The sequence below is a fragment of the Desmodus rotundus genome, chromosome 9, assembly GCF_022682495.2.
Source record: "Desmodus rotundus isolate HL8 chromosome 9, HLdesRot8A.1, whole genome shotgun sequence".
NCBI classification, from domain to species: Eukaryota; Metazoa; Chordata; class Mammalia; order Chiroptera; family Phyllostomidae; genus Desmodus; species Desmodus rotundus.
In genome coordinates this window covers 33,126,122-33,137,489 of record NC_071395.1, presented here as the reverse complement: position 1 = coordinate 33,137,489, position 11,368 = coordinate 33,126,122, and positions in this window count along the sequence as shown.

The window sequence follows — 11,368 nt, the reverse complement described above, 5'->3', positions numbered from 1 at the left end:
CTTCTACTTGATTCTTCTTACCAGTTTATTTCTTACTCAGCATCTTTTTTCTCAGGGAGGCAAATCCCTGGGCCTGTTTGTCCCTGAGTGTGCTTTTTAATATTCTTGGTTTTATTTTAATTTTTGTCTTTTGCAACAATCACTGTCTAATTGGATAAATCATTAATTTGCATTAGAAGTTTTTTTTTTCTTATAAGGGAGGGGAAACACTCTCTATTGCTGCGCATCTCTGAGATGAGGCCAGAACCCAGTGGCTGGTTTTTGCTCAAGACCCCTACCATGTTGGTTGAAGTAAATCTAAGGTATTCTGCAATAGTGTGTCTTAAAGCCGTTTTCGCTGGAAAGTCAGTTGACCACTAGCTGTGTAGAATAGATAGGAGATTATAATAAATCATAGAATAAATTAGAAAATAACATTAAGTTCTAAGCTGCTGTTTCCATTTTTGCATGATATTGTAATCGACCTTTGTGAATAAAAGCCTTATAACTCAACTAATTTAAAAAACAATAAATTTGTTTACATGAAAATAGCAATAATAATTTTATCCTTTAATTTTATATTCCATATTTGGTAATAGGTAATTTGTCAACATTGATTCTATTTATGAGAATATCAAACCATATAATAAATCAACTTTTAAAATTAATGAGACTATAAAACTCACAGTTTGTGTAAAATCCCAACCTCAGTAACATATGTCATTTCAGGTTGAAATCATTGGCAAGTGAGATATATTTCCACTGATTCCACCACTGCATTTCATTTATATATATATATATGTATATATACATATATATATGTATATATACATATACAGATATATATCCATATGTCAATATATATCTATCTGATCAATTTTTATGAGTTATTCTCAGGTTAAGCACATAGTAATCCAAATAGGTTTATATTTCCTTTTTCTTAAATAATTCAAAGAGAAACATTTCATTTTACTTCTAAAATTTGACTAGTCCATAAGCTTATCTAAAAAAATCAAAGGGAATTGGAAGGGGTGTGTGTGGGTGTGTGTGTTATCTTTCTTAAATTATTAGGCCACGTCCAAAGTTGGTTTGTGCGTTTGGGGAATGTTTAAGTGGACAAATATCATTTTAATGCTGTTATGATATTAAAAGATATGACTTATAAAAAGTTCCTTCCTTATTATAATATGTGGCCCAGAGTAACACTGAATATAGTACAGTTTATGTAAATGTATATAATGTATTATCCAACTTCCTTAAAATAAATCTTCATTTAAATTGCAGGGGAAATGTACTGTGTTAAACATTTTTCGTGTTAAAAATTCGCAGACGTCTCTCCTACAAGAAGAGTGAGGATGGAGCACTTCACGGAAATACATTTTTGTTGGCACAATGCAATTAATGCATCAGTGACCAGTTATCGTTATTTGGACAAATTTAAAAAAGAAACCTATTCTCTCCTTTCTGTAGCTAAAAGTCATCCCAAACAGCTGAACATTAAAAACATTCAAATCCCTAAAAAAAAGGATAAATGTCCAAGGTCATCACAAGCAGAATGACGAGACTTATCATGATGGCTACATCACTTCTTCATTAGCAACTCCAAGAATTAATTCCTGTGACCCAATTTAATGTTTTCTCTCCCTATGTCTTCACTGATTTTTATGAGCTGATATCTAAGTTAAATATTTAACAAGGTTATTTTTCACAGGTCACCTTAGATTCTATTTTATGGAGAAGGTTGTTACAACAATTAGTATTAAGATTTTTTACTTTTAAGACATTTTTGAGCATCAGAAAATGAGGACTTCAACTAGAAGGAAGGAAATGAAATGAAAACTCAAAGCGGGTGTAGGTAGGATCTAGCCTGGCCTAAATGGCCCCAGGAACAGAGAAGTTTGGTTACTATCAGAGAGCTGCCAAATCTTGAGCATATTTATGACTGAAGATTAACCAAAATATGGCAGCCAACACTCTGTGCTTACAGACTCTTCGTGGGCAATCAAAGCATCCCATTTTGTCTAGCCAGGGCAACTGCGTAGGGGTCACCCCTCCTTTTTTAGCTTACAGTGTAGGGTTTCTAAGAACAACTCTCTGCATAGTGACCATCTAATGCAACAGCTTGCACTTCCATCCTAGCTTGACAACTCCCCATGGATAGCTGAAATAATAAATCTCACAGCCCCTATGTAACAGAGAACAGGGCCTTGCACCCAGGGAATTAAGTGGGAGACAGGACAAGGGTCTCAAGGTCTGGGCAGTTCCAAATGTTATTTCTTCCCAATAAAATGTACCACAGTGTTTTGCAGATGCAGCTGAAAATAGGATGAGCTGACAGGAACTCAACTGGCTAAATGTGGCCAATTGCAAAGAAGAGATCAATCTCTAATTGACCAGAGAGTGTCACATAAGCAATAGTGAAGCCTCCCTTCCGGGACGCAGAGTTGTGGATGTGAATTCCCTGTCTCCGTTACTTGCTGCAAGTGAATAAAGCTGCTTTGTGACAACCTGTCTCGTTTTTGAATAGAGCACCCCAAGCGAATCCCTTGAGTTTTGCGACAGCTTTATGACGTTATGCCCCAACACAACTTGAGAGTCCTAACCTAGCCTACTCCTTGTGATTAGGTCAACATGTTGGTAATTGTTATACATACATGGGCATATGTTTCCAATTCTCAATCACACTATAGCTGTGAAGTTACGAACACACATTGAAAAAACAAAAATATTTTGGTCTTTATAATAGAGGGTCCCAATAAGTGTTTCATGAACATAACCAAAATTTTGCTATCATGAAAACCATAGCACTCATCCTTGTAGAAAATGTTTTTTATGTATAGCTATAAGAGATGAAGTTATAAAGGTTAAGGTTTTTATGATGAAGTTGAGTAATTATAAATTTACAACCTGAAAGATCAGCATCTACTGACACTTTATTTTTGCTTACCTTTAATTACTTAGTTGTAGCTGTTCAATAGCTTGTGAAGTATTATGGAGTAATAACTTATGTCATTTGGAATAATATTAATGTTTAAAAATTTTAATTTAAAAATATATTTATCTCCACTTACGTTTTATAAGAACAATAGCTCAAATATCAAAGTGCAAAATAGCTGTTATTAGAAAAATATAATGCCCTTTCCCTGTACTTTTGTGTTATTTATTTTATTAATGTGTAAAAAAGAAATGTATCTGAATGCAGTGATAATTTTTAGTGACAAGATAACCAGTAATGTTAATATGATGCAATAACTTATTTAATTTCTACCTATAGAATTTGTGCATTTTTGGCCTAACTTCTTGAATAACGAAGTACTTTATTTACAAACCATATGAGCACTGTTCCCCTGAGAAGGTTAACAATACCAGACTTTAGAAAGATTTCTTTTTTAAACAAAAACCTCTGAAAGATAATGACGGCAATCAAATTATTTGACTTTAGCAAAGTTCCTCTCTTTGAACAAATGTTCAAGTTAGCACACTTCCAACTAAAATATTTAATATTGAACAGTGTTTTGTGCTCAGTGACATTAAGTTTGTGATGACTTTATTTCTCAATTTGTTTTTTTATAGACTTTCATGGGGACAAGGGAAATGGTTGAGCGGTTGTTTCAACTTTTCAATGAGGTTTTTGTCCAAATGCCCTGACATCCAAGTCATGTAACTGAAGGAAAGCACTGAAACATCACCAACCAAAATATTTTCTAATCTAACCAAAATAAAAAACAATTTCAGATATGCAAAGTATGGTTTCAATGATCACATTCCATATTATTTTGCAGAGTTACATTACATAATAATAGCATATGCAGTGTGTTTTTGAAATTAACAAAATGCATTCTAATTACATTATAAACTAATAATATATATCATATAAAAACAGAAAATTGCATTGTATAAAGAGAACACAAATCAAATAACTACATAAAAATAAAAATATTAAAAATGTTTCGGTGTTTTAAAAAGATTCTCAGAATGAAAACCATAAAATTCAAAATATATAGCTATTAGTTATACTGTTAAAAAGTGAAATTTTCCTGAGTTATTAAATTCTAATGAACAGATAAAACTGCTAAAGAAACAAAAAAATGCATCAGCCTCCTTTAACCTTCTTTCACTAGGTAGCCTTTTATCGCTGCGTGTTACGCCTGATGGGAGAGGTCACCATGTCATCTGTCATCAAGGTTCCCCCTCCCCTCGAGGGAGAGGTACTTCATGATCGGTACTTAATATTTTTGAGTTTCCGGAACACCTCCAATTTTTACATTATGTGGTTTGATCGATGGATTGTACCAGAAATCTCAAAATTCTGGTTTGGTTTGTTTTATTTTGCTAGGTTTTCCTTCAGCATTGCAATTTCCAAAGGACCGTTGCTTTTTATAGCATACTTTCAGAGACAGGTAAGTGAATTTTTTCCTTGTTGTTTATTTTGTTTCTATAAACATCTGAAAAAAAGCCACTGATATGGTTTATTAATAGAAAAGTAATTAAAATATCACACACACAAACACTCCCACCCCCAGAAAACACAGAGGACCAGACCCATTTTGGTTAATTTTAACAAAAATGTTTATAACATATATTTAGTTCACTGAAGAGAATATTATAAATACTTGCTAAATGTATAAAATGTGCATTAGTTTTCTATTTTTGCAGAGCAAATTACCACAAACTTAGTGTTTAAACACAAGACAGTTTTATTTTCTCCTAGTTTTTCTTTATTGGGAGTCAACGCTTTGGTTATCTAGGTCTCCTGCTCAGGGTCTTGCAGACGGAAATCAAGGTGCTTGCCAGGCCTGGGTTCTCAGTTTGGTGCAGGGTCCTTGTCCAAACTCATTCGGGTTTCAGCAGAATTTCCTTCCTTGCCGTGGTAGTACTGAGGTCCCTTTTTCTTGCTTGCTGTTTGGCCAGGGCTTGTTCTTCATTTACAGAGGCTACCCTCAGGTTCTCCACAGACCCTCTCATACTTCCGGTCTCTCTGACTTCAGGAAGGTTCCAGCTCACCTGGAGAGATCAAGACCAACCAGAGAACCTCTCTTTGCATTAACTTGAAGTTAACTAATTCATAACTTAATCACAAGAATAGAGTCCTATTATAGTCACAGGTTCTGCCTGCATTCAAGGGGACAGAATTATACAACAGTGAATCCACCAAAGGGCAGGAATCTTAGGGGCCAGATTTGGAATTCTGCCTACCACAATACAATGTACATCATTAATGCATTCTGCATCGCTAATGCTTGCATAGAGAAATATCTCTTGACAAGGCAGGTGCACCTCATTCTCAGAACTTTCATTGGCAGAGTTTGAAAGGCAAATCGGGTCATTTGTTTGAAGAATCCTAATGCTAAAGTGTATATACAGGAGCCATTCCCCCAGCCTGTCCCCAAATGGCCTGTATTCAATATTTAAAGTAACTGTGTATTGTAGAAAGCAATTTGCAGATCTTCCTAGAGCTTTTGAAAATAAAGCCTGAGCTAAGTTCAGCAAGAGAAAACAAAACATCATCATAACCCATCTGTCACAGTGGGTTGAGGGTACAGATGCCATATGTTAGACTCCTGGACTGATTTAATCTACAGTCGACCCAACAGCTCCATCCATCCCCTCTGTGGTCCTTTGTAGAGTCCCCAAGAATGCTAACATGAATATACCTAGCGGCTGACAGAACCCTCACACTGGCTTCCTGTTCTGTGAAATGAGAACCATTACTGCACAATAGAAAGGAATGAGCAGAAATCTCTGATACGCCCGTTTCTCCTTGCCGGAACAGTAAATCAAAAAGACTAGTATATTTCAGGTCAAATGGTAGAAATTGATGCCAAACCTGAAGACCTCAAAAAAATTAAGTTTTGTGATCCTCATTTATATCGTCATAGAATTCACCCAATAACAACCTGCAAGAAAATTTAGATAGGCCATAGCAGATGACAGTGGAGTTTCATGTATTTAACCAAATGGCACATCCATTCTCACATCTGCTGGACCAGATGTGGTGTATTTCCTGGAACAGAGAGAGCAAAATAGACTTTGTACTTGGTGTGTATTTGTGGTAGGCACAATCGGGACCCTACAAACAAGTCTGTGTTCTAATCCCTAGAGCCTGTGCGGATGGTTAGGTTACATGGCATAGGAGGATTAAGGTTGCTCATCAGCTGGCTTTAAAATAGGGAGGTTATCTTGAATTATCCAGGTAGGCCCAATGTAGTTACAAGGGTCCTCAAAGGTAGAGGAGTGAAAGAAAGAGAGACAGAGATGGCAGTGTAAGACAGACTTGGCCCAGCATCGCTGGCTCTACATGTGGAGGGAGGGCACTATGTGCCAAGGAAAGTGGGCAGAATCTAGAAACTGAAAAAGGCAAGGAAAACCAATCTCTCCTAGTACCTCCCGAAAAGAATGTCCCCACCTGACATCTTAATCTTAGCCCAGCCAGGTCTCTGTTCTGCAGAACTTTCAGATGATAAATTTGTGTTTTTTCGAGCCACTAAGTTTGTGGTAATTAGTCACAGCAGCAACAGATAATTAATACAGTTGCTATTAATCTAGTGAATGCATTTCATTTCATTCCCCGTCAGGAAAGATACTCAAAGACATTCATTGAGATGGGCAGTAAGTAGTGCGTGATCTTGCCCTAGGACTATGTTAACTCTGCTACTTTCTGTCACAGTGTAGCCCCTAGGGGTCTTGATTATTTGAACATTCTATGAAACATCTCTTTGATATTTTTGTTGAGAACGTAGTAAGCAAGAAGTAGCAAGTGCTCTGCATACCTTATTAAGCTGATGGCTTGCTAGAGCAAAGGGCCTGCCTTTCACGAAACTTAATGATATAGTGCATGCCCGGATACTGGAACTTTCTGCCACCAAGAAAGAGGCACAGTGCTTGGTAGAGGCACATTTTTGGATTTTTGGAAGAACACAACACATAATGAGGAATATTGCTCTGATATATTTATCACGTGACTTAGATGGCTGCCAATTTCAACTGGCGTCCAGAGCAGAAAGCTCAGCATCAGATGTAGGCTGTGGTACAAACAGCTCTGCCACTTGGGTCATATCATCTCGCAGATCCAATGATGCTTTACAGCGGGAGTCAGCAAACTGTTTTTGCAAATAGCCAGATGGTGTGTATTTTACACTTTGAGGGTGACAGGGTGTCCATTGCAGCCACCAAACTCTGCTGATGTGGTGCAACTATTGCGTCCTGCCATTATCGCAGAACTACTTAACTCCATGGCTATAGTGCAGATGCAGTCCTAGACAATGCATCAGCAAATGGGTATGGCTGAGTTCCAGCAAAATTTTAATTACCATCAGAAGCCCTGAGTCAGAGGTGGCCCATGCATAGTGTGCTAACCCTGCTGTAGAAGAGAACATTGTGTAGCGTCCTGGGAATACTCCAATAAGAGAGTCACAGCCCAGCCCACTATGGTTTGGGAATAAGACTTCCCATCTTCAGCAGAGAACTGTGTACCACTGCAGTACCACTTCTGGATTTGGGGCCTGACTGGAGACTGAGTGTCTGATTATGAAACATAAATGACTATGGGGATTGAAATTGTCCAGCAGGTATTGACTACTCTTAGACCCACCACGTCATGAATTCATGTACCTTTAGCAATCAACCACCCTAGGTTGTGAAGGGGAGCAGAACGTTACCTCAAAAAAATTCCTCTCTGGTGCAAGAATTATTTTGAGCTGATGGCTTTTGAGAATCTGCAGACAAAAGAAAGCTCCAAAAGCAAAAGTAGAAGTTGCCCCTTTTTGTGGAGGAAATTTACATTTATACAGGAAATCTCCATTGGTCAGGTGCCTCTCTCTCTGTACCTGGAGGAGAAGGATGACTCTGAATCACCTGAGATTGTTATCAATGGAGAAAGCACACAAAGTTTACCCTTGTTTACCTTGCTTTTCCCGGTAACCTCCCAGAACTGCCTCTTTCACACACAATTCTTTTGTCTTGAGGTAGGAGAGGTGAGCAGAACTATGGCATGCATTCTCAACTGGAGCGACAGCACCCCCAAGGGGACAAAATTGGTTCTGGGTCGGGAAAGGGGGTGAATGTGTACAAAGCACAGATATGCAACATGGGACATAAACAGATACAGACGATATCTATGGTGCTACAATTTAATTCGAGGGAAGTGGTTAGGAAAAAAGCTTTTGGGGGGCTAAAAATGAATATAAGTTTGAGAATCCCTAGCTTAGGGTTATGCTAATACTGTAAGAAATGTCTAATTTCAGTGGTTTAACATAATAGAATTATAGTTCTCACGAATCGTAGTTGTGTGGATCTTGCTTTCCTCCACGTGATGATTCAGGCGCTCAGACTGCTTCTAAACTTTGGCTCCGACAGTCCCCAAGGCCTCGGCGACCTCTGCTCTGGGCTCAAGATCCGGAAACTTGCTGTCATATGGTACATTGTCCGTGCCCTGTGTCCGGTTTGCTAGAAGATGGTTATACATATGCTCTTAACCCCTCACCCCTCCATTGCTCAGTTCCAGAGCGGAGACAAGATATCCACAACAAAACGCACCTGAACATTCAGAGAAGGAAAGAAGGGGAAGGAAAACACCTGTCGCGGCGCACATGAAGACCCGCACAGGCAGCAGTGGGAACGACTTGGCTAGACCCCGATTCTGCTCTCTGAAACTAACGGCCCAGAACACTGATCTCTGGGAACGCTGACCGTGCTCCGCATGGTCTTCCCCAGTTCATGGCCCTGTGCAGTCAGTCAGAGGAGAGGCGGGTGTCAGTGCTGCGCACGCCGTGTTGGCGGCGGAGATTTGACAGCCTGCTTTCTGCTCAGGCAAGTTTTGGGGTCTGACTGTGGTTTAAGGAACAAAGGTTAAAGGCTTTCTGTCCCAGGGATTTGGTTTCTTTGGCAATGAAATTCCTTACAACTTGGAAAGATTTTTGCTTCTAGCCAGTGCTAGGTGCCAGGAACCATACCAAAGTGCTTTCTTAGAAAGAGTTGTCATCCGTCTTGATTCATCTCCTCTGGACACGTCACTCTCACTTTAAAGGTGGCTCTCTCGACGCCATCTAAAACAATAGACTTAGAAGAGAAAGTTAACCCTTATCTTATTTTGGCTTTAGGACTGAGTCACTTCTATTAACTGAAAAGTCTTAATAGGTATTTGTTGCTTCCTCTTTGTTTTCTGTAGATTTGTCCAATCTTGCCACACTGAACAATGTCTCCATTCTCTCCCCTTTTTAGCTATCAAAACAGGTACTTTCTGCACAAACTAATTTATTTCTTAGAGTTCTATTGTAAAGGCAGAAAAAAATAAGGCCAATGACACTAAGGTTTTTAATTTTTAGAATTGATTTTCCCAAGATCTACAGGCCCAGTAAAACCTTGGTTTGATTTCCCATATTATGGCAGGTGGTGATTTTACTAAATATTTGTCACGTAATAACACAGTTATCCAGCAATTCTATCCTGAAATATTGTTGCTTACCACTGATTAGTCTGTTGCTCACCGCTGATAAATTGCCACATATGTCTGTAATTAGTCGCCGCAGCGCCCTCAGCCAGCACTCTTTCTGTGTTGCGTAGAGTAATTCTAAAGATCCATTAAGTAATAAATGAACCAAGGTCAATGCCCAGACAGCACATAGAGTAGACCGGCAGGAATAGCATTTTCTAGGGAAAACACAGCCAATGATAGATAAGCAACTCCTTCATTTTTCATCACGTTCTAGAAAAACGCTCAGGGATCTAGCTGGGGCAAGATGCCAAACTCCAGGAAACATTTGGGGGCTGTGGGATTTTTTTGGCTTTGAAATTGCAGCTTACAACTTGGCAGATGAAGAGAAGGAATTACCCCTCTGCTGACTGTTCAGATGGACTGTCTTAAGCACTCATCTCTAGCTGGTTTCCACACATGTTGTCGGAAGGGCTCATGAGTGTGCTGTGTGGCCACTCGTATGTGTTAGTCTGTCGTTCTTCATCAAATTGCAATACTTCCCACCGCTGTAACAAATGAACCCCAACATTTAGTGAGTTAGTATACTGTAAAAGTTTTCTCTCTCGTCAATGGAATGGCCAGTTGTTCTTATGATGCAGAGGGTTGTCTTCCATGAAGTGATTCAGAGAAATAGTTCCTTTCACTGCTGGTAGAAATTTAAAAAGGGGATGGGGAGACAGGGCGTGCACAACATTTTCTTCTGTCTTGGCCCATCAGTAGCACTTATCACCTTGTCATGAAGGTCTGAGGGTTTACCCTACATTCAGATTAATGAGTTAGACTGCCTGCCACAATGTCACGTAGGCTAGCGGAAGACGTAAGACTCCTGAGTCAGAAACACACGATGCTTTATTATTTACCCCAGCAGCAGCTGTCAGAGCATCAACAGATACTTTGCTCCTGTTCTCTGAGTCCTCGCTCTCATATCATGGCACCAAGAGGGCCAGATGGAACTTGAGCACATAGTGGATTGTATTCCACAGGACAGAAACCCTGAGTTTAGGGAACTTGCATCTTTAATGGGCAGCAAGTATGCACACTCTTTGCTCCAGTGGTTATACTATCTCTACGTAAACATCCCTGAAGAGATAGTCCAGAACAACAACAGCAGTTGGCGCCTCTGCTTGGAAGACATGGAGACATGAAGGATCCATAGAGAATTGTCTTCCCCAATATCCACCCCTCCTTTCAATATCATCTTGGTTTCTACAAAACTTTCTTATTAAATCATGCCACTCCCACATCTACTCTGAAAAACTCTGACCAAAGCCCATCATTTTTCTTATGTGGCATTTAATAAAGGCCACTATCAATAGGACTGCAAGCAAGTAGATGTGGTCAACCTGCAATATTAACATCAGTCATATCTGTCAAGGTCCCAGCAGAACAAATCTCATAAACCAGTACAATCTGCCACAAAAAGCCAGGTGGTTTCCCAAGTTTGTGCATTGAAATGGACCAATGCATTAATCCAGTAGGTTATATGTTCAATTATATAGACTATTGCCTCCTCTTAAGGATAAAGTCTAAGGAAATCCCAGCCAGTGAGTTGAGGCTGATATGAATGCTTTCCAAGTGCACTTGACTTGATTGATGACTTCAACTGAAGTGGGCACATATTCTGTATCACCTTTTCTAAATGGATAATTCCCATCGTAGAGGCACTGCCCACCAGGTTTGCCTAATTAACAAGTCAGTTAGTGGCACAACCAGGAAGTTGCCCCGAGTAAACAAAAGCAGCCACATTTGGGAGAAATCTCACAGCTACTTGATCTCCTGGTAATGTTCCCCCAAACACTTTGAAGTTCGCTAATAATCACCATTTAAGTGCAAGTATACATATGTTTGGGTGGAACGCAAGTTAGCAGCTAACTTCCATACAAGAAGTGCAGCCATAGGGCCCAAATTATGACCCTA